This window comes from Motacilla alba, chromosome 1A (assembly GCF_015832195.1).
Source record: "Motacilla alba alba isolate MOTALB_02 chromosome 1A, Motacilla_alba_V1.0_pri, whole genome shotgun sequence".
In the NCBI taxonomy this organism is placed as follows: Eukaryota; Metazoa; Chordata; class Aves; order Passeriformes; family Motacillidae; genus Motacilla; species Motacilla alba.
The window spans coordinates 49,414,603-49,442,399 of record NC_052031.1 but is presented as its reverse complement, the minus strand read 5'-3'; positions in this window follow the sequence as shown (position 1 = coordinate 49,442,399).

Below are 27,797 nucleotides of genomic sequence, written 5' to 3'. Positions count from 1 at the left end.
TTAATAATGTTCTCAGTTATGTAGATGTCTCAGAAAATCTGAGTCCCTCATTAAATACCTTCAGTAGCAAGGATCCTGGTCTTCCTTTGACCAGCAAGGCTGGGTGCAGACTTGCTGTGATTTTAGTCAGCAATTACCTGCAGAATAAAATTTAATGAGCACACAGGGGTCACTTTGCTGAAGAGGGAAGGCAAGGCACTTTCTTTAACTGCATTCACAGTCTCCTGCCTCAGAGTGTGGTCAGGCTCTTGAAACTGGTTAGTTCACCAAGAGGTTAAATGGATACACACTTTGTGGTTTGACATATTCCCCAGGCTTGGATCCGTTTCCAAAGATCATGGTCTAACAGAGGCTGCGGGGTTTTTAACATGGTGAAATCACACACCTATTATTAATACATTACGTTTCTTCATCTCCTTTTAACAGGATCTGGCAGCTTTTCTCAGGGCATGATCATTGCTGTTTCTCCTGACTGTGTTCTGGAGGCAGCTGTGGTCTTACCAGACATGGTGATTTCAGCATCTGTCCTGTTCCTGCTGGGTGGCTCTGGTACAACCAACACTTGCCATGCTCATGCAGACAGAAGTGCAGAGTCTTCCTTTGCTCTTTGACCTTAATAGACAATTATGCTCATATCTATTCCCTGCACTGCAAAACAAGATAAATTTTTTGGCTTATATTAGGAATGTAAAATCATCTCTTAATATGAACTGGGTTTTACCTGTGTAGGATATGCTACTTCTACTATAGCTGTAGGATGTAGGCATTTGGATCACATGATGTCTTCTCCGTGTTGTAAAATGTAAAATATCCTCTGCTGACCTTAGATTAAATCAGCTGCCTGTTTCTGATAAATCTGCTTTATGCTGAGCACAGCATATGAAATGCTATATTTCTCTTTACAGGAGCTTCCATGGCTTTATCAGTCTTTCAGTGGTGATATGCTCCTTGTGTCATCATGATATATACATTTAACTATGCCTTTCTTTTACTCAGTCACTGTTGAAAGCAACGGAGCAGACCCTAAAATAGCTTTTTCCAGACAAGTATGTACTATTAAAAACTTAATGTTATGACACTTTGTCTATGTCAGTACAAAAAAGAAAAAATCAGTATTTCATTATACTGTTTTAAGGCTTCTATTCAAATTAAAATTTCATCCAAGATGAATAAAATTAAAATTTCATTGCTTTGCAATCCCTCAAAAATCAGTTCAGTTAGCTCTTTGAAGCACTTTGGGGACAGAATGAATGCCAAATGTTCTTCATTTAAATGTATAACATCCAAATAAATCACTATCTTAGAGCCTGAATAATCTGAGTTTAGATGGCAAAAGCCACAGGTGCTGCATGTCAGATTGAGAATGCCTTTCTTTCTGAGATTTAAGATGTCTTAGAAAGCTTCCTGACTCTAATGTTCATGTTTTATAGCTTTCTTTAAATCTCATGCCTCAGTGGGTAGCTGGCTTTTCAAGTACTAAATAACCCAGCCTACAGATCAGTTGGAGTTTTAAGTAACTTCCATATGTGAATATTATCAGTTCACTTTCTGCTTGCTTTCTTATGGCATAGAAAAATGGAAATTTTTCCTGCTTGAATATGTGGATGAAGTTCCTGGTTCGTTTTGGAACAACTATTATTTTCCTATTATTCTGGGCTTTGGAAGACGTCTGATTTAGCTTGTTCCACCTTATTATTCTGTGTTACATGCTAACAAAGATGTACCTGATATTCATGTCTAACCATGCTGCTGTCTGTAGCAGTTCATAATAGCTGTCTGTTTGCTCTTACTTTATGTTCCAGCTTCTGGATTCAGGGGGTTATGTAGGAGTCTCAGTCTGAAGGAATGTTGTGAAGGATGTGAGAAGACAGATGCTAAGGGCAGCATTAGAAGTAAAATGTAACGAACACAAGCATTTATTTAGTTTAGGGCTTTTTTAAAAAAACACAGTTTTATAATTTTGGGAAATGAGATCCTGATGTCTGAACACTTGGTACGGTCCACACTGACACATTTATCTGTATTGTCTCTTCCAAATGAATCAGACTGATTTTCAAGCTGATTTATAGCAGGTTTTCACCTCAGCATGTTTCTTCATGTGTGGATTATGGAACGTGCTTTGCTTTAAGCAGCTGTCCAGTTTTACCACTTCCCATATTCCGTATTTTCTCTTGAACAGTGATACCCAATGCTTCTGTCATTAATATTTAGCTGTGTTTGCCAACTTGAAACAGTTTGTGCTGTGGTCACCATTCCTACAAAGAGCCATGGATCACTGTACCTCAAGTGCACAGGAACCTTTGTCCTTTAACAGTGTGACATGCCTTTGAAAAGCAATTTAACTTTCCAGCCTACTGAATTTGAACAAGGGCTGGGCAGAGCTTTGATTCATACACTTGCATGGAAAATATTTAGTTATTTTAGACTGACAGAAAGTCTTTTATTCTGATGGGTTTTTTTGTTTTGTTTTGTTTTGGTTTGGTGTTTTTTTATTTTTTTTTTAAACCAGTGCAGACATCTACCTCTTCCATTCACTTTTCAGTGACCTGTTCCAGTTCACCAAGAATCTGGCTCTGCCTTGCACAGGTATGTGGATAATGTTGGAGCAGGTTAAGATTAAATCGACTTCCCACTGTACAAGATGACAAGAAATGAACTCTGCCCCTGAAAGAGACATCCTATACAGAAGATATCAGGAAGCTCAAAGATTAAGCAACTCTCGACATCCTTGTCCTGTACCTGTTGTTTTCTTTTGCTCCAAATGGAAAGAGAACAAGCATCAGTAGCTCTGCTGGTACTGTAAGAGCCCACTTTGTAGATAGAGGAAATATTTTTAAGCTCATAAAATGTTGTGTTTGGAAGAAAAACCCAAAAAACAAACAAGCTCCTATTCAGGGCTTAGAATACCAGAAGAAAGCACTTTACTAGTAATAATTATAAAATACAGAGTTGGTGTCACAAGGTTTTTGTGGCCAGAAAAATGGGTTTTGTCATCCAGACTCACAAAAATGCCTGAAAGTCCAGTGCCCTCATACTTTCTATTTTTCCCTGAAGTGAAAATTCTCTTCAGAAGAGCATCTGCTGGTCTTGCACACCTCCTAGAGTGAAGCAGGCAAAACAGTTCTGCAGCTGGAGGGGAACGATTTTTCTCTCTCTTTCCCACTGCTGTTCTTGAATGTCAAAAGGATGAAGGAGTAGAAGGATCCTAGGGCTCAGAGTGATTGACTTTGCCCTGCTCCTTCTGTGGGCCATGGACATGGTTTCTGGGTCTTCCTCCTACCCTCCCCACCTTCTTCATTCCAGCAGCTTTGGCTCTGGGAGAAAAGCGCAGACCTCACTGCCACTGTTACCCTCAGTTTGAAAGACCTAAACCTATCCTGCTGTAGTTGCTTTTCTCTTTCCCTAAAAACCTAGGAGAAGATGCTAAAGATCTTTAGGAGCAAGGATAGGCCTGAGTGAACAAAATATACAGGAGCTGTGGAACTGCTAAATGCTGGAGAACAAGTGTAACAGATGGCAGACACAGGAAGGGGCAAGGGCAGGGCTTGGAGAGAGTACAAGTTTGCTTTGTAGATTTTCAGGCTGAATGAAAAGCATTGTAGAAAAGTGAGTGAATTATGTACAACACTTACTGCCGCATGTGCACATTGGGAACTCCTGAAAACTTGAGAGATTTAGGCCCCTATAGTCCTTTTTGGGGATCTGACTTATTGATTTTTGTGGTTTTGTGTCACTGGTTTTGTACTGCTGGATAAGAAATTTAGAGCTGTTTCATAGAAGTCTTTGCAGACTCTTCCAGGGTGTCTTCTCTTGTTAATTTCGAACTTACAGTCAGTGTGGGTTTGATGAGACTTCCATCAGCAAGGGCAGATGCTTGCAGTCTTGTGGAGTGAGCTGATGTTACTCTGCAGGGGCAGGTGCTTGAGGCCTTCTGATGTGGTATGGTGTATGGACAAATGGGTTGAAGCTTTCTGAAATTGTATGGTGATACTCTGTGTATTGTGGCTGTCTCAACTGTGACATATGCTGAGACATACCAGGACTTTTGTTTTCCTTTTAAATCAGCTTCAAGCCACTGGACTGTTACCTGCTGACTTTAGTTTTTTGCTTTCTTGCCTCTGAACTTCAGCCTATTTTTTTTCCCTTTTGTGCTTCTAGAATAGATCTTTCCTTTTTTAAATTGCAGACTGATCTCCCTGGTTGACACCTGACCTTCCTCTGTTTCACTTTTGGCTTTTCATTTACTCTTTATTCCTTCTTTACCTTGTTTGTTTCCTACTTTGTGACTTTCTTTTGTGTTTTAGTCAGAAATAAAGGTCTTCCATGCCAGAATCTGAGAAATTCACCCCAAGAAAGTTCCCCACTGAATACAGAGAAAATGGATAGAAACTGAAATGAGGATTCTGGGGCAAGGTTCAGTGTATAACAATCTTTAACTAGAGGATTTGTAAAAAGGCAGTAGTGGTTCTCTGTTCTGGAAATATTGTGGACTTTGATGAAATAACAACTTGTTTCTTCCAGGAAGGATGTATTCCATCCTGGTTACAGTGGAATTAATGACTTCTCATGTAAAGAGCTTGGAAATACACAGAGAAGACATTGCATTAGAGCTGAGAGCTTATGTGTCCTCATGCTGTGTAGATGTGAAATTTGGAATGTCAGTGGCTGCTGAACATGGCTGCTTTCAAAGCAGTGACGATGAGGTGGAAGGCTCTGTGCTTTGTTCCCAGCCTCTCTGCTCCTTAAAATGTTTACAAGCCCCAGAGCTGGCTCAGAATGCAGCAAAGTTTAGCTAGTTATGCTTGTCATCAATTATTAAGGGTTTGGAGACAGACAGGAGGTGGGCTGGGGCCATCACGGGTTTTGCTGCCTTAGGCAGGCCTTGTTAGAGGATGTCTGTGCTGCTTGGTGCAGAGCAGAGCCAGGGGAGCTGGGGCAGCATTGCTGCCTGCTGCTGCAGCTCCTGCCTGCTCTGTCCTCTGCTGGCACAGCCTGATCTTCCCATGGCTGCAGCTATGTTGTGCATGTCCCTGCTTCAGTTGCTAAAGGTGGAACATCTTCCCTGCTGTTCCCCACTCCCTTCAGATTTGAAGGGCTGGATGTTTATAGCCACAGCACACACTGTGGTCTCCTAATTTCTGGGATTTTTTTTCAGACTTGCTCAGAACTGCATGGAATAATTTGTGAGGCTTCTCAGATCAAGGGAAGATATTCTGTCCAGTGGCTGGCATGCTGCATTCATCAGTGTAGTGCCAGGCCCCTCTCTCTGCGCTCTGCTTTTATGATTTTTTTTCTCTTTCCATTTCCCCCCTTTCCTTCCTTTGCTCTCTCTCTCTAGTAGCTGTATTTTGTCTTTCCTTGCCTTATTCCCTGCTTCCCTGACTGCTGTCACTTTTTACTGCTTTTGCTTCTCCAAACAGGATCTGCAGTTTCTGAGGCTGTGGGAGGGTGACAGTTCAACCTGACTTTTTACTGTTTATTCTTGACTCCCAGCTGTTGAGTCTCTCTAAATGGTATGTTTGGGCCTCTCCTCTCCTCTCCCTTTCCTCTCCTCCTTCCTTTCCACCCATCTCTCCTCAGCACAGTGTAGAAAGCACTAAGGCTTTAAGCACAAGCACTAAAGTAGGTACTTGGGGCACTCTCACTCTCTTGGGGTGCGGGGGCAGCCCTGGAGGTGCTGGGTACCAGACAACCATACACTGTGACATGAGACCCCCGCGGGCCAGGCTGCCTTTGCCAGGGCCACATCTCCTGCTCCGCCTCTGTCCCTTGAAGTCCGGGGAGCAAATGCCAGCGGGAGACGAGGCTGCTGCCATTACTTGCATGGGTGCACGGTGCCACTAGGGCTCTCTTCACTAGATGTCACTGTGAGGCTGAGTTTCGCCTGCCACGAGCACTGCAGCCAGGAGAGACGGGTGATGAGTTGGAGTGATGAGTTTTAGGAAGGCCATGCCAGAAGCAGGGGGAGGGCACAGAAGAGATTTTCAGGACAAACGTGGAGTTGCTGTAGGTTTTACCCATCCCTGACAAGTTTTGGGAACAGAACCAGCAAGATACACAGGGGCTTTGGGGTGCAAATCCATACTGCCATGGAGCACACATCCTGTGTGACAGTCACCAGGGCATTAGGGTGACTTTGGTCTGAGTCGTGCTCACCTCCTGTCAGTCACCATACTGATCGGACGGTAAGTCTCTTGCTAATTAGTGCTCAGCCCTGGATTGCTGTTTATTGTCCCATCTGCCAGCACCCCTGTGTAGCCCTGGCCCCAGCACAGCTTTGTACTCTGAGTGGCCACAGCGCTGCCTCTCCCACAGGGCTGCTGTGGAGAGGAGCCCTGGGAGGCACCGTGGTAGCCCCCAAAGATGGTGGGGGTGATTGGTGGAGGGAGGCTTGCCACGGGCTGGTCTTTCCTCTTTCTAAGGAAGCTAAGTGGCTGCAGCCATGGGCCCCTGTTGCTGAAGATGTGGGGTATAAGTGCAAGGTGGGCCTTTTATCTCTTGATCTTGACTCCTAGCACTTGAATTTCTCTTAATCGAAAGACCATCTCTTTCCTTTCTTGTATTCATTACTTTGTTTTTTGTTCCTTAAACTTTGTAAACTGGACCCTAGGATCATGTCTGCAACCTTTGAGAAGTCCCTACTGAGCAGAACCTGTGAACTGTGGGAGAGTAGCTAACTAATAAATGTCCCATGAACCAGTGTATCAGTGGCATAGATGGTATTTAGGAGAGTTAGTTTGTTTTATTTTTAAGTTAATCAACTGCAGTTTGAACAAGGGTTATGTGGAAAGCCATCAGCTCCAGGGAAGCATTTTGGTCTGGTTGTGTGTAGCTGTACAGCCTCTTGTCCCACTGGGAACACCATGATTTTTTTGTGGGATGAGAGCACACCCCATATACATGTCAGCATCCACATGAGTGTCTCCCTGGGTGTACTTGCATGAGCAGAGGCAGTGCCATGGCAGGTACAGTGTGCCATGCTGGTGCTGAACAGCCAGATCACTGTGTACGGTTTGGATGGCTGTAGGTGACTGTGTGTGTTTGTGTGCAGCCTGGCTGTGTGCATTTACACGGGCATCAGTGCTAGAGGATGGGAAAGCAACTGGATCCAAACCACCAGGACCTGCATCCTTTGTGGCCAGCCAAAAGGGCTCTGTGGGAGCCACAGAGACTTCTCCACTGGGCTCACCTTGCCCTGCACTTTTAGCTGCCGTGCTGCGCTGGAGGCTGAATCCAGCTCCACTTGTTACCATGCCAAGGCACATTAACAGTCACTTTATCACAGTGCAGCCCAATTAATATTTGATTCTGGTGAATGAAGGAGGGCAGAGAGATTAAATGGGTTTGCTGGCTGGGGTGGTGGGAGTGGTGAGAGGCAGACATGCTCTTTTTTGTGCCAGAGGAGTAGGACTAAAATACTTTCTAGGAGGAGGAATGAGGATTCCACCAGGCTGACTACTGTGTGGGATGATGGAGGACAAGCCATGAGCTGCTTGAACCCTCTGGGCCCTAATCATACAGATCTAATAGAGGGGACATGGCTAGTTAGCCAGTGCTGATAGAAGGTACAGGACTTGAAGCAGACCCCTTGGAAAGCTCTCTGCAGGAAGAAATGGACAGATCCAGGCCACAGAGTTCTGAGGAGAAACTTCTGTGTCGTTTTCTTGATGCATTGGCAGATAGCAACTCAGTGTCAGTGGTGTGCTGTCAGTGCTGCTCAGCAGGATGTTTGGCTTTGCTTTCACAGCCCAGGCAGGTGAGTTGAGGCAGATGGACTCTGCCTCGTGGCAGAGGTGACTCTTGTGCCATCCCCTTGTTCGCAGAGCTGCCTGAGGTCCCCTGAAGGCTGGGTGGCCCAGTGCGATTCAACTGGGTCAGGAGAAGCTGGTCTGGGCTGCTGCTTGCTTTAAGACTCTCCCAGGTGTGATTGTCCCTACCCAAGTATACATCATTTCACTTCCCAATTGAAAAACCAAATGAAGTTTCCAGGCAGTTTGCAGTTTTTCTGATTCACTTGTTTGCTTTTCTTCTGTTCTTTCCTTTTTTTTTTTTTTCTTTCTATCTTCTGTCTGTATTCACTCCTGCCAGCTGCCTGCTTGGAATTTAGTTTGTTTCAAGGGCAGGAGAAATTAATTTTCTGATTTCATATTTGGTGCAGAATAGCTTCTCCCCCTCCTCCATTCCCTTTCTCTGCCTTTTGCTGAAGTAAAGAAAGATGTCTTGACAACATTTCCTTTTTAAAATCTCCTTCTGCCCTCTTGTAGCTATTTGGCCTCTCGGCTGACAGTGAGGGACAAGTGCTACTACCAGTGTGCTCCTTTCCTGATCCTAGAGCTGGAGAATGCACTGTTGGGCATATTGCAGAAAACTGCATGAGAGCACATCTCACAACAAATTTAGCTAAAAACAAAAGGAAAATAAATATTAGGACAGTTGGAGAGGGAGAGGTTTTTCATTGTCCCTGGGATATCATCTCAGGGGCTACTGAGCCCCTGGGAGCTGTCAGCGAGTATCTCAGGGTCCAGTGTTGGGACAGCAGATATGGGCTGACCCTGACCGGACCTGGGAAGACTGAACAGGAGGACAGCAGCCAGGAGGTGATAGTCAGTTTGCAGCAAACATCTGGTAACTCTAACATTTTGTTCTGGAAATTGTGGGGATTTGTGGTGGATTTAAAATTTCCCAGCTAGGCATGAAGGAATTGAAAGCAACTTCCCAGCTCCCACAGCCCAGTGATGTATAGGCTCTGTGTGTGTGTGTGTATGTGCAATAATTTTTGGTCGAGCATATTTGTGAGTTGCGGTGTTTGTTACCTTTTATCAAGGAAGAATCGTTTATCTCAGCATTCTAATTATGTTCCATTAAAATGCAAATTTGGGTTTATGCATTGAAATTGTCAGTACCATTGCCATGGCAACAGGCACTTGAGGGAGGGGAATTGGAATAGGTGGGACTGTGCATCTCACTCAAAATCACTCTCAAATATCTCCATGTAATTGAAATACAGTGCCCTTCCCCAGGAATGGTGGCACTTTCCCTCTAGATAATTTGAGGCGTCGCTGAAGTTCTTCACAGAGTTGTTCTAACAGGGTAAATGTGTGCGGGTCACCAGGTAACTTCCACCAAAGTGGAAGAACTGTTGCACAGGTCTGTCAGAAGGAAGCGAATCCTTCCCATTTGACCCCCACCCCCCCCATGTGATGCTTATTTTGAGGTATCTCACAGGAAAGAAGGAAGAAGAGATCCTTAATGACTTCACAAATCCCACCTGGAAGCCCTTAGATGCTGCCACAGTTACTGGAAGGTTTAAATGCCATCTATGCTTTTAAATCCACTCACTTCCAGTTAAACGCCCACTCAAGCTGCCTGCACTGACAATGTCCTTCAGTGGGGAGTTTCCCATGTCAATCATCCTTGCTGCAGGATGAGTAGTCTTCTCCATACCGCTGTCTTGGGGCCCTGCTCCTTTCTCTGTTTGTCTTTATGTCAAGATGGTGTGAATCTGTGTCTTCCTCCTCCCTTTACCAAGTACAGATGGAACTCCTGAAGCTTGTCTCCCTCCTGTTCAAGAATCAAGTGAAAGGGTTTAAGGATGCTGGGTGGAAGTGAACGCTGAGAGAGATTGAGACATGGCTGAGTACATTTTACAGAGGAAAAATGTGCCTTTCTCTTCTGCTTGTTGACTGAAAATTTTGGTGATAAATAAAGCATGGTAAGTTAATTCCCAAACTGCAGTGACAGCTGGGCAGGAACGACAAGACTAGGTCTGTTTTCTGGCTCCCCATCCCTGATGAGAGGTTCACAAAATCATCTGATACCTCATCCTGGTTTTGTCAGGGAATTTTTCCCTGTGCATTGGGAATCTGATTTGCTGATAGTAAAATCTAGATACAGTCTTATGAACTTGGTGATCCAAACGGCAGTTTCTATTGAATATAATTGACTTGGATAGCCTGAGGCTGGTTATCATCCATTTAACAGTAAAACAAGGAGGAAACATTCAGAGCAGGGTTTAGTTCAACCTAGGGAGATCCCAAGCAAGGAGAGGTAGACTCAGATACTGCCTCTCCACTGTGAGACAGAGAGTGGCAAACTGGAGTGGGCTCAGTGGAGGGCCATGAAGATGGCTAAGGAGTTGTAGCACATAACATGTAAGGAGATGCTGAGAGTGCTGGCTTTGTTTAGCCTACAGGAAAGCAATTTAGGGGATCTGACTGATGAGGCAATGGGGGATGCGTGTAGAGAAAATGGAGCTGGACTCTTCCCAGAGGTGCGTAGCAATAGGCTGCAAAGACAAGTTGCAACTTGCAAAATTTCAGCTCTATATGAAGGAAAACCATAAACATGAGGGTGGATCTGATGTGTGATGGTGACCCAGAGGTGTTTTGGGGTCTGCCTCCTTTGAGGTACTCAAAACTCAAGCAAACAAGGTTCTGAGCTACCTGCTGTGGCCTTGAACTTAGCCCTGCTTTGAACAGGGATTTGGACTGAATGCCTCCTGAGATGCCTTTTGACACCAGTCATTCTGTGGGCTCCCACTGGGGGCAGGTTCTGTGACGCACAGTGAAATGGGGAGCCCACACTGTTCTGTCTTCGAGGATGAATCACATGCAGAAATAATCTGTTGGCTTCTTTTACAGCAAAAAGCATGACCCTACTGTGGACCATCAGCTTCTGCACTGGGGGAAGTTATGTTTGTGCAGTAAGCACAAAAGGGATGGGGTCTGGGCAAAGGTCTGGATGTCAGGGGGACATGGAATATATCACTTGCTACCTCCACACTAGGCAAGCCATTAACTTGAGGAAATTGGCTTTCCCAAGAGAGACATCTGACTGGGAATGAGGGATAGGACTAAAATAGTCCATTTCATCTCAGGCTTTCTCAAGGAGCAGATTAAAAATATATGGTAGAGAATGTCCTTCCCTTCCAAGTGGAGAAGATGGTAGAGGGGAATAATAAAAGGTGATATTTGAGTTTCTGCATCTGAAGTGACAAGACAAGGCATGGAAGTAGCAGGCTGGTACCTTAAAGCAGACCATTGAATAATTTGTTTTGGTGTGAAAGAAACCATTTCACCATGTTCAGCTTTATCATCATTACACTGATCAGCTTTACCAGCAAGGAGGGTAACTCAGAACGAGAGAAAATATTGTAAGGAGTGTAGAGGAACACACATTCAAAATAAGTGTGCTTTGGGGAAGATTTGCCAACAAGTGATTACAGAGGGAAAGACAGAAGGTGAGACAGAGACCAGAAGAAAAAGCGGAGAAGAGAAAATGACAGGGCAGAGGAAAGTGGGAGAAAAGAAAATTTCTATAATTTCTGTAAATCTCTGCATCCTGCTCCTTCACACACAGAAGTATCCTCCCCTCCCTCAGCTGCGCTGAATATTTCCCCTGGCACCATTCTGGTGGCACTGTTTCCTCTGATGATGACCTGAGGGGCTTCAGCCCAGAACCTCTGCTCCACATCCTTGCCTGCAATTCCTGACTCCCACCCTCCTCTCCACCTCCCCAGCCAAGCACTCTGCTTTAGAACAGAGTGTTTGTGCCACATGTCCTTCTGACAGTCACATCAATGAGCAACAGAGGCTTCGTCTCTTACTGGGCTAGGATTTTACTGACTGGGAAGATTTGACCCTGTGTCAGCTGATGTGAAGGAGCTTTCCAAGATGAAGAGTAAATGCCTACTTTGCTAACATTAGCAAGAGGTGGTTTTTGCCTCACTGATTTGAGGAAGAGCAAACTGACCCCATGTAGTCCCTTGTCACCCCACACTTCTGTAGTGATTCATGTGACACTGTGTGAAAACAGCCTGTGACCCTTGTCCTTGCTGTACGGGCTGGCATTGCAAAGTATGATATTTAACCTTGCCTTTCCCAAGTGAGGACTTCTAGTGGCAACCAGGGCAGAGATGCTGAGATCTCTAGCAGAGGTGGCAGAGCCAGGTGATGGTGATGCTTTCCCTCAGCATGTGCTCTGCCCCTTCACCTGCAAACCCAGGCTGCTCGTGCACCTGCACACATCCAGACTGGTGGGGATGGCCACACTGCACCCTCAAGCAGCCATTCCCTCGTCCTTCCTTCCCTCTGTCTGCCAGAAACAGATCGCCATGGGCTGCTTTCCTCTCACACCCCTGGCTGTTCTAACATATCCTCAGGGAAGGTGTAAGACTGGCTGTGGCGATGAGATTGTGATCTTTCCTTTTTTATTTTTTTAAAAGATTGTCAGTGGAGTTTCCCTTGCCATTTTCAGCAGATCTAAAAAAAACCCCTTCATCGAATATTCAGCATCTTCCTGGAGCTCGGCGGTAGCCAGCGGGGGCTGTGGGTATGCAGGGGATGACTCACCAGTCCTGTCTTGTTCTCGGGCCCCCAAGACTCCTGTACTTCTCTCCCTTTCTCTCAGCCAGCAGTTTGTGCTGATTGGCTTGTGGCCGCCAACTCTGACAGGACTCCATGCGCATCAGAGCTAGGAAGAGGGAGGAAAGAGGCACTGCTTACAGGCTGTGGAGATGGGATGGGAAGAGAAGTTTTTACTGGAGTATGGGGATTATTGAAGGAGGGTGCCTGGAGGCTTTGCATGTAATGCTGGGGGTGGCCTAGGGAAGAAATATGTTGGCAGATGTGGTGATTCAAGAGACCCTGATTCAAAACCTCCTGTACAGATCCCCCTCAGCTACCCCAGGCAGCTCCCCCATTCCCTCCCACAAGCTCATTCCTAATAGAACCTGAGCCAATGCTGGCTCATTTTCACACCCTGTTGTTCGGTCATTGACTAAATTAAATTTCAATTACTTTTTTCTTGTTTAAAAAACTGGTGAGAACAGCAGCTTTTAATTGGAAGCAGCTACTTGGCCTGTTGTAGCAGTGAAGGATGTGCAGGTGGTTTGATGAGGAGGAGGAGGAGGCAGGGGGAGGTGCTGAGTCACAGGAGGAACCTTTGTGTGGACACCTGAGAGTGCACAGGAGTGCCTGGGTGTCTCACCAGGAGATGTGGCATGACCTGCTCTGCTCCTTCCCAGGAAGGGAGGCTAAAAATGCCATGTGCTAGCCCCTCACTTTGGGGTTGTGTACCAGCTGCCAGCCCTGGGAAGGGGAGCCATGCTGTAGGGTGAAATTTGTCTTCTTCAAGAGATTGGTCCCTTATGGGTGAACATGAACAGCTGGTTTTGATACCCTTGTCCTGTTGGGCTGCTGAGAGTGTAGCTTGCTTGTCAGGAGACCTGGCACAGCCTGACCTTTCCTCTCTGGGAATATGTCCTTCATGGCCCCGCAGCAAAGGCTGAGGAAAGACAGTGAATGTCTTCACTTATGCACCTGCTGGGACTTGGGGAAGAAGTGTGTCTGTCTGAAGGCACACATTGCTTAACTGCTCCCCTGCCCCTCAGATGAGCAGAACAGGAGCTGTGCAGGAGGCAAAGCTGTCCTGGATCCTCTGGGAACCCCAGGAGTCATGACAGGTGCATTGTTTTAGATCTCTGGTTTCTGCTGTTGCTCAGGGGTTTTTTTATTCCTTTTCCCTCTAAGCTCCTCACTGCTTTCCTCTGAGAAATGTAACCTGTGACCTCAGCCTTCATAACTGTGTCAGCCATGTGGGTCAGGAGCACCTGGGGCCCCTTTTCTGCTGGTGACATCTCCTGGGTACATGTTGACAGGTAGTCAGGACTCATTGTCTCTAAAAGAAACCAGGATTATAAGCTTGTGTTTGAATCCCAGGTGCAGAGAGGGTCTGCCTGTCACAGCCAATTCAACTGCTGCTCTGCCTGGCAGTGTTGTTCTGTTTTATGGGCTCCTACTCACATTGCTCTGGTTTTGTTTTGCTTGCTTTCCCCCTCCCTCCTCTCTTTCTCTCCCCCTCTCCTCCCTAAGCTGCCTCCCAGCAGAGGTTGGCTATTAAACCAGCTGTACCGAGGCTGCGAGATGCACACGGGATTAGGAACAAATGACACTGAGCGCTCGCTCCTGGTGCAGCAGCTGGACACCAGGAATCTCCGGAAGCATGGTCTGCCAGGGGAAGGTGTGTGTTCTCGGAGAGTTGATAAGCTGCCCCTTACATCCCACCAAGGCCAAGGTGTGACTCTGCACTGCCTGAGCTGCCAACATATGGGTGTGCAAATTTCTGCCACGGTCCATGGGGCGGCAGCTGCTGTGTGTCAGGGTGTGTTATGTACGGACTGCTGGCAAGGGAGGAGTTGCTCAGCTCCCTCATGCAGCTGTACAAGAGCGAGGGTAAACACTGTCAGCAGCTCTGGTTTCCCCTCACTTGTGGCCAAAATGTAAATGCAGATGCACTTGTGGTGTCTTCTGGCATTATGGGAGCACTGGTTGGAAGGGCGACGGTGTAGAGGAGGAATTACAGGTGTGTCTGTCAAAGTCACAAGAGCATGGAGGAGGGGAGGTTTGGAAACACCAGAATTTGGAGAGCTTACAGCAGCTCTCTTTGAAGATGAGAGTGAGGTTTTGGTGTAGTCACTTTTTTTCCCTGAGAAGATTATTTTCATTTCATGATGGCAATTTCTCACATGTCTGGACTGTGAAGGGTGTGTGGTGGAATTCTTTGGTGGGGAAAATAAGGGTTAGAAGGGTGAAAGTCTGGGCACTGGCAAATAAGGACATTATCCTGGAGGAAGAAGGTACAGGAAAGAAGATCATCAGACAAACAGACTCAAACAGATTTTGTGAGTTATTTTTTATCTGGGAAATTAAATGCCTTTCCCAGATAGACACCAGTGATTTGGCCATGGCTGTGTTTAGAAACTGTTGAGATGGCCATGGTTGCCATGGCTTCTCAGCACAGCAGTGCAGGGTGCTGATTCTGGGAGAGCTAGGGAGAGTGACACAGCTGTAGTGCACAGCCAGCCATGCTGGTGGCAGGCAGGGTGCCCACAGGCCTTTGCAGGGGACAGAATCAGCTGAGGTGGGGTCATTCTTTGTGCACCAAAGGGTCAGTGCCTGCTTGGAGTCTGTCTCACTTTAAGACTGTTCCCCTCACAGTGGTTCCCCCTCACTGTAACTTGCTTGACTTCCAGGGATTTGCCCAGGAGTGGGTTAAACTTCCTCATTAATAACTAGACCGATAAAAATAACTGGAAAAGGTAAATGAAATGCTTCTCTGACACATCTGATGCAGAGGGGGAGGCAAATTCTCCAGACTGGAAAGCCATTGTCTCCCAGGGGTTTTCAGATATCACATCCTCGATGGAAGCAAATAGGACATGCCAAGCTCCTTGAGAGCATCTGGTAATGTAGCATGGAGGGAAGATACAGGGACAGATTGGGGCCAACACTGCTTTTTGATTTTATTTTGGGAGAGAGCTTCACAGGACAGAGGCGGGCACTGTTCTAATCCTTGAGCTGAAGAATAAAGTGCAAGGGGCAGAGACGAGACCAGCTGCAGGGCTTCTCTGGGGGGGAGACTGTGGGCGATGGGCTGTGCAAGGGAAGGGTGAATCAGCCCCTGCAGGATGGAGTGATAGACCCAGGCTTGGAAAGATCAGCAGTGCCCAGTGCCTGAACACTCAGACTTTTCCTTTAGCATGAGCAGCACCTCCAGAGACTTAATTCCCTATGATATAGCCTACAGTATTAAACAAATGAAAAAATGGTGAGGCAAGTATTTCAGCTACCTCTTGCTGTTGTCAAGGCAGCTTTGTTGCAGGCAGTGGTGAGGACAGGCAGCAGAGGCTGACTGGCTGCTGGGCAGAACATCCCAGTGCGAGGTCACAGAGGAGGGAGTGGTGGGCCAGGGTTTGGAGCAAGAGGTCCTGCTATAAACTCTTGAATCTTCATCCTAGTGCTCACCTTTGTCAGTGGAAACCAGGCAAACTGCGGCAGATCCCTCCCTTTCTCCTATGCCTCTACTCTGAATCTGTTCAGAAATAAAAAAGAAAAACATGTTTGACGGGGGAAAATGTGGGGAAACTGCCTTGGAAAAATAACTCTGCTGTAATATAGGAAAAATTGTGTCTTATTTTGTTGAAACAGGCTCGGTTTAGAAGGAGGAACATTAAGGAACACTTCAGGGAAATCTTTAATCTGGTTGCAGCATCCAAGAGAAACAGTGTGGGGGAAAAAGACCTGAGGGAAATGAAGACATGGAGATGCATTAGCAGATAAATAGCATGTAGCAGTCTCTGGGCACTTCCCCATAGCTGTGCTCTGGAAGGACCATCTGGGTTTCCCTTCCAGCAACTCCAACTTTCCGGTACAGGCAGAGAGGGATGCATGGCTTAGCTCTCCCTGTCCTCTGCTCAGCAGCTTTCCCTTGACCCGGTGTCTAATTCTAATATCCAGAGCTTGTTCCTTTAAGCATTTATGCCTCCAATCAGGCCTCCAATCCCAATGCCATGTGCAGCCATAAACAGGGATAAACACTAATTAGTATGGTAAATAGCTTGGCCTTGTGTTTTCTGGTTACAGTATCACGGTAATTATTTCCGGCTCCCTGCCTGTGTACTCCTGCTGCCTGATTTTGTGCTCTGTACATCCTTGCCATCCTGATTATTGCTGGTTGCATTAAAATTGGCAATTGCCCTCTCCTGTCTCCCATCCATGTCTTGGGGAGGGGACTGGCCTAAGCCAGTTTCACTGAGGTGATCAGGGATGACTGAGGGGCGATGGGTAACATCACTCAGCTCTCTGTCTTCTCCAGGCTGTACCTCAATGTGCAGGATGTGGGGTCATGCTGAGATCACACAGCACAGCATTTTCAGGGAACCCACTGCTGCTCACTAGGGCTTTGTAAAATATGGGAAGAGAAATGGCCAACTGGGCAGCTCCTACCTGTGACTCCCATTGCTGAGGTTTAGTCTCTCTCCATTTTGGCTGCCTTGCTTCAGCAAACATCTTTGTCTCTAACAGAGAGTCTGACTTCAGCCTGCATTTTTGCCCAAGAGGGACAGCTGTGCACATGCACACGAGTGCACATGAGGTGGCTGAAGGTCCTGCTCACTGGGGAGGGACAGAGCAAAGATTCCTCATTTTGGTCTCTTGACAAGCATCCCAAGGCTAGCTTTTCTCTAATGCAGTGTAGTTGCCTTGGCATCTACATGTACGGGCTTCAGCCAGTGGAGAACACATGGGTTCAGGGGCTGTGACCTTCTGACCACTTGTGTGGAGCCTGCTCCAGCTTGTGAGCCAGGCCTCTGGTTTCTTTCTAAATTCCTCTGGGTTAAAAAAGTCTCTGTATTGCAGTATGATGTGCTTTTGTCTTGTCTCTGCTCTTCCCCAACATTCCTGACTCATTTTTTCCTTCTGAATGTTCCTCCTTAGCTACCCTCCTGCACACTGCAGTAGGTAGGGGTACGTGCCTCTGGTTTATTTGCACCCAGCCCTTCCTGATATATATGCACCCAAATTGGAGGCACTGGAGGTAGCTTCTGGAGCTGGGGTAATTGCACATTCTTTCCTTCTCTTCCAGTGGCCAGGATATTAGTATGAGCAATTTGTTAGAGCCCTCTCTCAAGTCCTGATTTATTCATTATTTCACCTGTGAAATGTCACTAAAATGGTTGTGTGTTCCCAGTTATAGATGATCTCTCCCGTCTTTCCCCTATGGAGGCACGTTGCCTTGTAGTCCCTGTGGGCCTGGTGGGTTGGATTTCGCAGCACTGTAGGGCTCATTGGCAGATGCATTGGCTGCTCCTCATGTACACAGGCATATGCCTTAGCTGACCCAGTTTTTTATTTTGCTGGAGATATATGAGTGTTATTATTCACAAAGTGTTGCAAACACATGCTGGGCTCTGTGAGGCTCTCAGGAAGACAAAATAAATGGGTATTGCTCAGGAAGAAATGGCCAGGGGAGGAACAGCTGCTGTTTCTCCACAAAAAGCACCACAATAGCAACACTTGATTGTGGTGGTGGCCACAGGCTATTTGGGATTAGACACCCACAGAAGACAGGCCTGGCTGTGTCCTCAGGATGTCACTGACTTCATAGTCATCCCAGGATGATCAATGCATGCATTATTCCCAAGAGGTTTAGGCTGGCCTGATTTCAAAGCCCTGAAGTGCAGGATGATCCTCAGGCAGTCTGAGTTTTGCACACCTTGCCCTCCTCACCACTAAATGCCCTGTACTGCAGTGTAACCTCATTGTTGCTTCTGTCCAGTGTGGACACTAAGAATTGAGAACTCTCCTCCTTTTTTAGCAAACTTGTATGCATCTGAGGATGGTTATTGCAACCCTTCTCAATCTTCTGTAGTCTAAACAGCTTCATTTCGCTCAGTACCTTTCTGGTAGGTCATGCTTTCTGCTCATGGTGGCATGATTCTCCCAGCTATTTGGAGGAGTGCTGTGCTCTCCTCCCCCATCACTCTCAAGAGGATGGAAGAAAACCTGTCCATCACCCATGGAACTGTAAGTCCTTACAGAGAGGCATGCTATCCTTCACTCCTCAAAATACAACTTTGACTGCATGTCATTTTCTGAGACAACCAAAGTCATTCATCAGATTTGCCTCACAAGGCTTGGATTGGAGTGCATTGCTGCTCACTAAGGCAATTAATTCTAGCTAAGTCTTGGCTTAGATGTGAGCCAAAAAGGTGTCTAAAGGAAAACTGATTTTATGTGTGTATGTGTCTCCTTTTGAACGTGTCTGTGGTATTGATCTAAGGGGCGGAGAACCTTTCAATTCACTCTGTGCAAGCACCCATGCTGCTTGGAAAACCATCTCAGCACTGGAAACCCACTCTACTGCCTGCAGCCAGCAAAGAGATGAGCTTTCCCTGGGTGGCTGCCTTCAAAACCAACCTTTAGATCCCCTCAGACAACACATCTGCATGGTCAGGATTTTGTTTCCTCCATCCAGGGTGCACAACAGCACATGAAAATGACATAACAAGATTCTGCCAATCTCACCATTCCACAGTTTTTTATCCCCACAGTTTTTTATTCCCCCTGTCTGTCCTATGGGCTGTCAGAAACTCATTCTCCTCTGATATCTCATTTCATTCAAGCACCTCTCTTTATCTTCATCCTCTTTCTGCCCACTTATGGAATCATAGAATAGTTTGTGTTGGAAGGGCCTTAAAGATCCTCTAGTTCTCTGGGAGAGGAGAACATCCCCTAGCCCAGGATACTGAGAGACCCATCGAGCCTGGCCTTGGACACTCACAGGGATATGGGGCGTTCACAACTTCTCTGAGCAACCTGTTTCACTGCCTCACCACCCTCACAGAAAAAAAAATTCTTTATGTTCAAAACCATTACCCCTTGTCCTATCACTATGGTCCATAGTAATGAGTCCCTCCCCATTTTTTGCAGGACCTCTTTAAGTACTGGAAGGTTGATGGAAGTTCTCTCTGGAGCCTTTTGCTGTAAGCCAAACAACTCCAACTCTCTCAGCCTTTTCTCACAGAGGGACTGCTTCAGCCCTTGGCTCATCTTTGTGGTTCTCCTCTGGACCTGCTTGAGTGGGTCTGTGTTTTTCTTATGCTGGGAGCCTCAGACCCAAACACAGTATTCCAGTACTTATGGCTGTAGGCTCTGCCTACCTGCCATGGCTGAAGTCTTCTCCTCAGCCTTGGTCTCATCTCCCTGATGCTACAGTTCCCAGCTTTGAAAATTATTTCCTCTCTGCTTGCTTTTCCTTAGGCTGCCTTCTTCCTTGGGATCTCACCCCAGTGGCTGTGAGAGCCTAAGCTGGCACTTGTATTTTGGGGGCCACCTGCCTGCACCTCTTCACCACTTCTGCTCCTGCTGCACACAGCTGAAATGTCACCTGTCCTCTCTTCCTCCCTCGTGTCCCTGGCTGCTGAAGGCTCAGCTCATATGCAGTGACGCATGCAGAAGCAGTGAGCGTGTGCTCAGGACATATAATAAGCACTTGGCTCCTACAGGCTGCCTTTCAGCCTTGGGCTCCAACACACTTCAGCAAAATGATTGAGATATTGCCCTCTGCTCAGAGGGGGAAGGTGACTCACACAGAGGTGCCCAGCCTGTCTGTGCCTGAGCTGGGAGGAAAATGCAGGTAGCCTAAGCCCTGCCTGATGCTTCCCCTTGGGCAGGCAGTCCTGCCTGTCTGTGGCTGTGCTCGCCTGAGAGACATCCCGCCACCGGTGATGTCTGTGCATGTGAAGATGTCCCTGTGTGGGCACAGGCTGACCTTGTTCTGGCTGTGAGTGCTTGTGAACAAGTGTAGACAGGTACGTGAGTGCTGGAGGGCATTTCTAGGCATAGACAGGCCTCCTGACCCTGGTGGCTTTCACAGTATCTGAACTCTCTGCCTGGCTACTTTTCAGACCCATGGTGGCCAGGGAAGGGAAATGAGGAGAGTCACCAGGAACAGATGACAGCAAGGAGGTCGGAAGGGAGTGGAAGACAGAGTCTGAGCCTGCTACGGCACAGCAGTTTTCTGGCTAACAATGGCTCTATCCTGCCTCAGGGCTGGCTTCTGAGAGGTCTGTATTTTGCTTGGAGAGCCCCAGTTAGTTAGCTTGATAGACAGGCTAATCAGCAGTCACGGGTCTTAGATGAGCAGCCTTCTCCCTGGAGCTGTGTGGCAGCCTTTTTAGCTAGGGAGGATGATGTTGTGCTCTCTTGATTTGCAGATGAGAATAAGCATTTCTGAAATGTTCATGGCCCTTAGGAGTTAGGAGGCCCTTGTCTTGCTGTCCAGTTGACATCAAGGCATCTCCTCTTTGAACTGGTGGCTCTGGACTACTGATGGGAGACAAGAAGCCATATACTTTTTCTGTCTACACGCAGGCAAAGTATTTTGTGGGTATCTTCTTGGTGTGTTGGGAGTTGTTTCACATGGAACTCATCTTACTCTTCATCTCACAGTTTAAAATGCTGGAGTCCTTTCCTTCCTGTCAAACTTACTAGCACCAGCCTGCTCTGCACATTGCTGGGTCTGACCTCGTGTCCCAGTGGGCTTCAGAATGGAAGAAAGCTTTTCCCCCTCAAAGTCTGTACATCAGAGAGGGCAGGATAGGGTGACCAGAGTCATGCTTGTGCTGCAAGCTGGAAATAAACCCTCCTGTCCTTGCCCAGGCCTCCTGAGAAGCCCTTGGGCATATATAAGGCACACTCCAGTGCCATGCAGGTACTGCCTGGGTACCCGCACTGGAGCAGCTGTTTCAGCAGGACAAGCTGGTTTTGGCTGACTGTGGTGGCTCTGTGCGTGTCCTTCAGCTCTGGCTGTCCCATGCAGCCCTGCGTGCTCACAGAGACCTGTTCTCCTTGCTCCATCGTCAGCCAGTGCAGAACTCTTCCTTCCAGTTTTGGTGTGCTCCCAGCACTCCCTTCCCAGCCCGTGGTGGAGGGCTGCCCGGCGGATGGGTGAGCCTGGCGGGTGAGAAGCCTGGCATCAAATCCGCAGCCTGATGCGAGGTGACGGAGCAGAAAGGGTGAGCGACAGGGAGACTGGGAGGCGGGATGGGGGAGCTGAGGGAGGGGAGTGAGAGACTGGGCTCTAGCCTGGGAGCAGAACAGCAAACTGGCTTATTATTAACCATAACCCCTGTCGCTTCCTAACCTTGCATCTGATAAACTGTTCTCTGATTCTTTTTTTTGTTTGTTTCTTTTTTCTTTTTCTCTCCCTGAGGCACTGTTGTAGCTCAAATTTAGCCTCGAATATTTATATCTTTCTGTCTCTTCTATTTCCTTTCTTATTTAGAAAATATACTCAAGAGGACTGTAGGACTTGGGAAGAGTTAGAAGCACGGGGTATGCCCATTGGTTTAGCTGATCTACTCCAAGATCTGAATTTCTGCCCATACCCTCCCTTCAAAGAAAAATTAAACCACCTATCCCAGTGAAAAACACAGCTGTGTGATGGAAAGTTTGGCAGAAAACCCCTTCCTCACCCTCCCCATGGCAGTGCACACCTTGAAGTGTCAGATTTAGTTTCCATTAGATGATATTTGGTAATCAGGGGGTCTCCCAGCTGGCTGCTGGTAGAGGATGGTCCACCCTGTGGGTGCTGAGCTGGGGCTGGGCAGACCTAGATTTACATCTGCTCTGCAGGGTGATCTTGAATGGATCACCTTCTTTCTCTGGACCTCAGTTTCCTTGTCCCTGAGATGAGAACTAACTAAGTGGTTATGTAACATTTCTCCAGCTGAAAAAATGCTGGAGGAGATGCCTTGTTTTATACTTCAGCAATAGAAGAGAAAGTATATCAGCAATTTCTAGACCTGGAAAATTCCTTGCTGGTAGCATCATGTACCTGGAAGGGCATATTCCCCCTGATGAGGGAGAAATCAGTATTCACTGTGCTTCAGATTGAGCTGGAAAGAGAAAAATGTTGGGGAGATAATCACCCCAATGGGAAAGGTTCCTCTAAGCTTATGTCCTGGGGATTTGATCTTGTTTCTTCCTGCTCCAAAGCCTAGAATAAGGATCATTGGATGAAATAAATTTTCACTTATGTTGGAGAGCAGGTGAGTCTCAAACCTTTCATGTTGTGCCAGTTTATGCTTTTGATTCAGCAAAAGGCATCTTTGCAGCTACCCCTCCACTGCAGTGGTGAGTCCTACAATAAAAAGCACATTTTCCTTTTCATTCCTATATTGTTTTGTTCCTTTAGTCCATAGCTTCTCTGCCAGAGGGTACAGTATGATGGAAAGGGTTGAATCCATCAGTGGTGTAGGTGTCCTCTATCATTTGTGCTGGGAGTTATCTACTGCCTTCCCTGGGCTTTTGTTGCTCTCAGGGAAAGCAATGTCTCAGTCAAGGTCATGCCTTTCCTGAGCTGCAGCAAATGTGAATGGGTCTCGCTTTTTGTTGATCTTAAACCATATCGACTTCCACCTCAGTACTTTTCCACTTCTGCCCTTGGTCCCAGGACTTCTTGGCCTAGGCTACGTTGTGCAAATCCATCATGAGGTGGCACCACAAGATTGCCTTTCTTTTTATTTTGCCTTTATAAATCTTCCTCCTTTACTCTTACTGGCCCCAGCAGTCCTCTTGGTTTTCCACCCATTGCTGCTCCCTACCACTCAGCTGAGTGCAGATGCTTGCCCTGGCTCCAAAGCCAGGTGAGACAAAGCAGCTGTGCAGAACATGGCACAGAGCCTCAAAGAGTTAAGGCCAAAGGGATGGATGGATAATAAGAAGGACTAGCTGTTATTTGAGGTACATATTTTCTCTCTTCTTTTTTTTTTAAGGAGCAGTGAACATGCCTGAGAGGAGACTGCAGTCTGCCCTGGGGTGCTCCCTAGCCCTTGCTGCCTTTTTCTCTGCTTCCTGGAGTAGCTGCTGATCGCAGGATGCCTCTTGCCTGTTCTGGCCTCCCTCTGGCTGTGTGAGGGCAGACGGAGGCTGTCTGACAGAGCCAAGGAGCACAACTGAGCCAAGAGAGTATTGGATCTCTTGGATGCTGTTGACCTCAGCCTACACAGAGCCTGTCCTTCTGCAAGAGGCATTTTGCAAACACACTTGTTAGATTGCCTATGCTCTCCAAATGAAGTGCTGGTGCTTCTTGCATGGAGAATACACAGACTCTCCATGTTGTCCTTTGGATGATCCGTGGGGTGAAGCAGGTCAGAGTGGCTCAGCTTTGATACTTGCTGGGAAATCAACTCTTTAATATTTTGCATGAAAATGAGAAGGTTTGGAGCAAGATGACAAATAGGTAGTGTATGAGACTGTCTCTTAGGGACTGATGTACCAGAGTCTAGGTCCAAACCCAAAGGATGCCTTGGGGAACCTCAGATCCAGGTTTCACCATTGGGTCCCACAGACTTACATCTAGAGAAGATTCATAGAGGGCTTTTGAACACAATGCTCCTCTTCCCAGCATCTGCCTCAACTGCAAAGGTGATCTTCCTTTCCTGGATTGAGCTGTTGTGTTAAATTGAATTTCATCCCTTGGAGACCTCTCTGTCAAATACCCACTCTCTCATTATGCTTTTCTTCTCTACTGTTGCTTTTCATAAAACCACCTTTTTGTAAATGGTCTTTGTTTCTTATCTCGAAACTTGTCTGCCCCCATAGTTCAGAGCTGCCCTTTGGGGTGGAGATTCTTTTTTCTCTTGCACACTCTTTGTTTTTCTTCTCTGCTGGAGGGATTAATTCATAATTTCCCTCTTGCCTCTTTCTGAACTCTTTTTTTTTAACATCCCCTTCTTTGCTGTTTCAGATGAAGAGGGATGAGGATATTCCAACTTTAGGATGTTACAGATCCACAGTGACCTCCTGTGCAGCTTATGGACAGTTTGCAGCCCATGTCTGAAACATGATGATTGGCAAATGGGAGAGTGCCCAGGGTGCCATTGTGCCATAAGTGTGCAAGGTACGAGTGCAGGTGTGAGGGATGGTGCTGGGAGTGCCAGCCATGCTCTGGCAAGTGAAAATATTTGTGGAGCTCTCACAGGGCTACCCTTTGCTGATGACAAAATCTGTTTTCTGGTCTCAGAAGAGGACAACAGCTGGCAGTGGCTGTCAGCCTTTCCTCATGGAGCACCTGCTAGTGGGACAGCTAGGGCCTGAGGAATGATGGCAAAGTGACATGATGGCACAGGGTGGTGGGCTGGAGAAGACAGCACCCTGCCAGCCCTGGGACACGTGGGTGGGGTCAGGAGTGGAGCTCCATGCTGGAGCAATGGGACAAGGGATGCCTGGGAGGGAACTGGTGCTGATCCTGTGAGCTGTGTAGCTATCAGGACCAGCAGATCAGGAGGCATCACAGGGTACGACTGCCTGCGCTGTGGCTGGGAGTGCTGGGCCAGGTCTGGAATGCATTGGCAGTTCTGTTCGAGGAGCTGTGCTTAAGAGTCAAAACACTGAATCATTTCCCAGAAATCCCCTGTCAGTCTAACCATAAACACCGGAGTGGAAGGTGAGGGCATGTGTTTCTTCAATTTTCTACAATAAAGCAAGCATAAAGGGGATTAGGAAGGCAATGCTGGGGGAAAAGAGAGAGAGATTTAATAGGGAAGGGAACATTAAGATTAAGATGGATAAAATGCAGATTGAAGTTGTTGGGCCAGAACAGAAGAACTTCTCAGTCTACATATTTAGCTCAGTGTGGTATATAAACAGAAACCTACAGCCAGCTCAGCCACTTCTCCCCCAGTGGAGTGAGTCATCAGCCCTTGGATCTAAAGTTAGGTTCACGTCAGAGCTTACACTCTCTCTCTCATTTTATTTTTCTCTTTCTATTTTGAAGGATGTGGGAAAAGCTGGACTCTGTCTCCTGGAAGCAGCAAACATAAACCCACAACAGCAACAGATGCAGGACCTGATGCCCTACCTGGGAGCACTGTGATAAATATTGCTTTCTGTCTGACTGCTCCTCTTCCTTGCTGCATGCCCAGGGATAAGCTTAGACAACATGCAGCCATGGCTAATTTGGGCACACAGTGGACCCAGCTCCAAGGGGTTCTGTGCACTGTGCAGATGAGCTGGAGGATGGAATAGGATGTGCAGCCATTCCTGTGGCCACAGCAACAGGATTCCCTGTGTTTGGCTCCCATGTGCCCTGCAGGGGAGCAGGATCTGTGGTCAGGGCTGTCAAAGAAGGGCTGGGGCTGGCTCAGCTTGGCAGGAGGCAAGATGATGCCTGTGAGACTTGGCTAGAAGATGCCTTTAAATCCAGTGTAGGTTGCTGCCTGGTGGGCTCAGCCCACAGCCACCAGCAAACCTGCAGAGGGGAGGGCTGCACCTCACTGAGCTATCTCTGCAGTCTCTGCTTTGATATGGCTCCCCCTTTCCTGCTTGTTCCCTCTCCCCCGGTCCATCTTCTTAAGCAGCTACAGTGAATCACGTTCTTTCCTTACTAACTCACCAGACAGTGCTGCTGGCTCGGGTAGTGACAGGAACAATGTGGACTTTTCTGTTGCTCTCAAAAATGGCAGAAAGAACAGAGGGGAACTCTTGGAAATGCTCTGGATGCAACGGTAGGACCAGCTTGTGCCATGCTTATAGCTGGTGTGATCTACCCCAGGTCACTTCCAAGCGAGCCCATCTGTATTGCTCAGGGCAGATGACAAAACTCCCTGAAAGTGCACTGGGGGTGGAAGAAGGAGCCCTGTCAGCTGCAGGACAAAGAGACCATCTTCAGTCCCTTCCCTTGTGGATGGTGGAGAGGCAGGCCTTGGCCAGGGAGGGCAACAGCTTCCCAGTCCAAGGCTTGGAATGGCTGCTCTGGAGGGATGCCTGTGGTGTATGTACCAGGAAGCCCGTGGACATCCCCCCAGAATGCATGGATGGGGAGGGCTGGGGGGATGAGGGGGCTCTGCTCTGGAGCATGAGCTGCCCTAGGCTTGCTCTTTTCACCAGCTCCAAATCTGTGACGTGTTGACTGGCGCAACTCCATTTCCCCACCCAGCCTCTTTCCCTCTCCCTTCCTTCCAGGTTTGTAGCATGTTTTTATCAGTTTGTAGGGTTTGTCCGAGTGAGACTTCAAATGTCTCTTCATCCCTGGGCTGTGAATGTGCTGGAAGGCAAACAGATATGATCCTAGGATGAAGTTGTGAGAGGTGACCCACAGATTGTCCTGAGCATGTGTTTATGTGCTTCTGTCCTGCTGTGCCCCTCTGCATGTACTCTTTATCTCCCTTTAACATTTTGTTTCTTTTGCCTCTCCTTATCACCCTGTTTCTCCACCCTGCCTCACTCTCTCCCTCTCTCTCCTGCCCTCCTCATTCTCTTTTTCTCATTTGATATTCATGCATGAATAAATTCAATTGCATTTTTCCCTGTTTCCCCTGAAGGGGCTTGTTGGTGAATTACAGGCATCTGAAATCATATAATGCTCAGATTCATCATTTCTGGGGCAGAATTGAAGCCCTTCTATTTCTTGGGAAGGAATAATTGATGATTTTTATGAGGAGAGGGAGTGGTGAGAGTCTTGCGGCTGGTGAGGAAGAAGCCAAGGAGATTAACCTTGGCAGCACAGAGTGGACCTGCTAGCAGAGGGGACTAAAAGGTCAGCCAGCCCCTCCTCTGTTTGCAGGAACGGGGAAGGCATATGTAGGTAGGTGTGTGTATGTGGAATGTGAGTGCCTGTGATCGCTGCATGTTCGCTGTGTGGTGTGAGTCGGGCCCTCAGGGAGGAGGAAACCTCTTAGGGGACTGCCCAGAATTGGTTGAGGAAGGAGTAGCCTGACACCTGATTAGTTAGAGAGATTGCCTAGAGTTCTGTTTGGGCATCTGCCTCAGCCAGCTTCTGGGACACTTACACAGTTCTGGTATCACCCCAAACTCTACTGTGGGTCTGTGGTTGTGCCCAGCACCACATCCCCATCACACTGAGAAGCTGAGGTTGGTATGTCCCAAAATCCTTCACTTTCAAGGGTTTCCTGCTGTGTACAGGCTCCCTCCTCCTGGTGGGAGCCTTCCAGTTCATGCAGGACAATGAACTCAGGGTAAGCACAACCATCTTTGGGGCCAAAGGTGATCAGAGATAGTGTCTTGCACAGCTCCCATACAAACAGCCTCTGACCCTAGGCAGGGAGAAGTCTGACCACCACAGAAAATTATTATCCTGGAGTAAAATCTCTTTCCAGCTTGTGGAAGATGCATGGGTACACCACAAAACTGCAGCCCAGGTCAGAAGCTATGAAAAAAGACAGGCTGGACTCGTCCAGGGAAGAGCTGCTTTTCACGGAAGCTGTTAATCGGGTAACATTTGATGCTCACAACATTCCTGATGTTTATAAGACCGCTCTCCTTTTTTTTTTTTTTTAGCACTTCTGGAGCAGCCTGAGGATCCTCTAAGGGATGAGTTTACCTTTCAGGAGAGGTAACAAGATTAGACACTTTAAAAAACACAAAAGTGTTGCGATAAAAGCGGACAGCTATTGTCTTTGTTCCAAAGTCTTTTAAGGGTCTTGTGAGAGACAG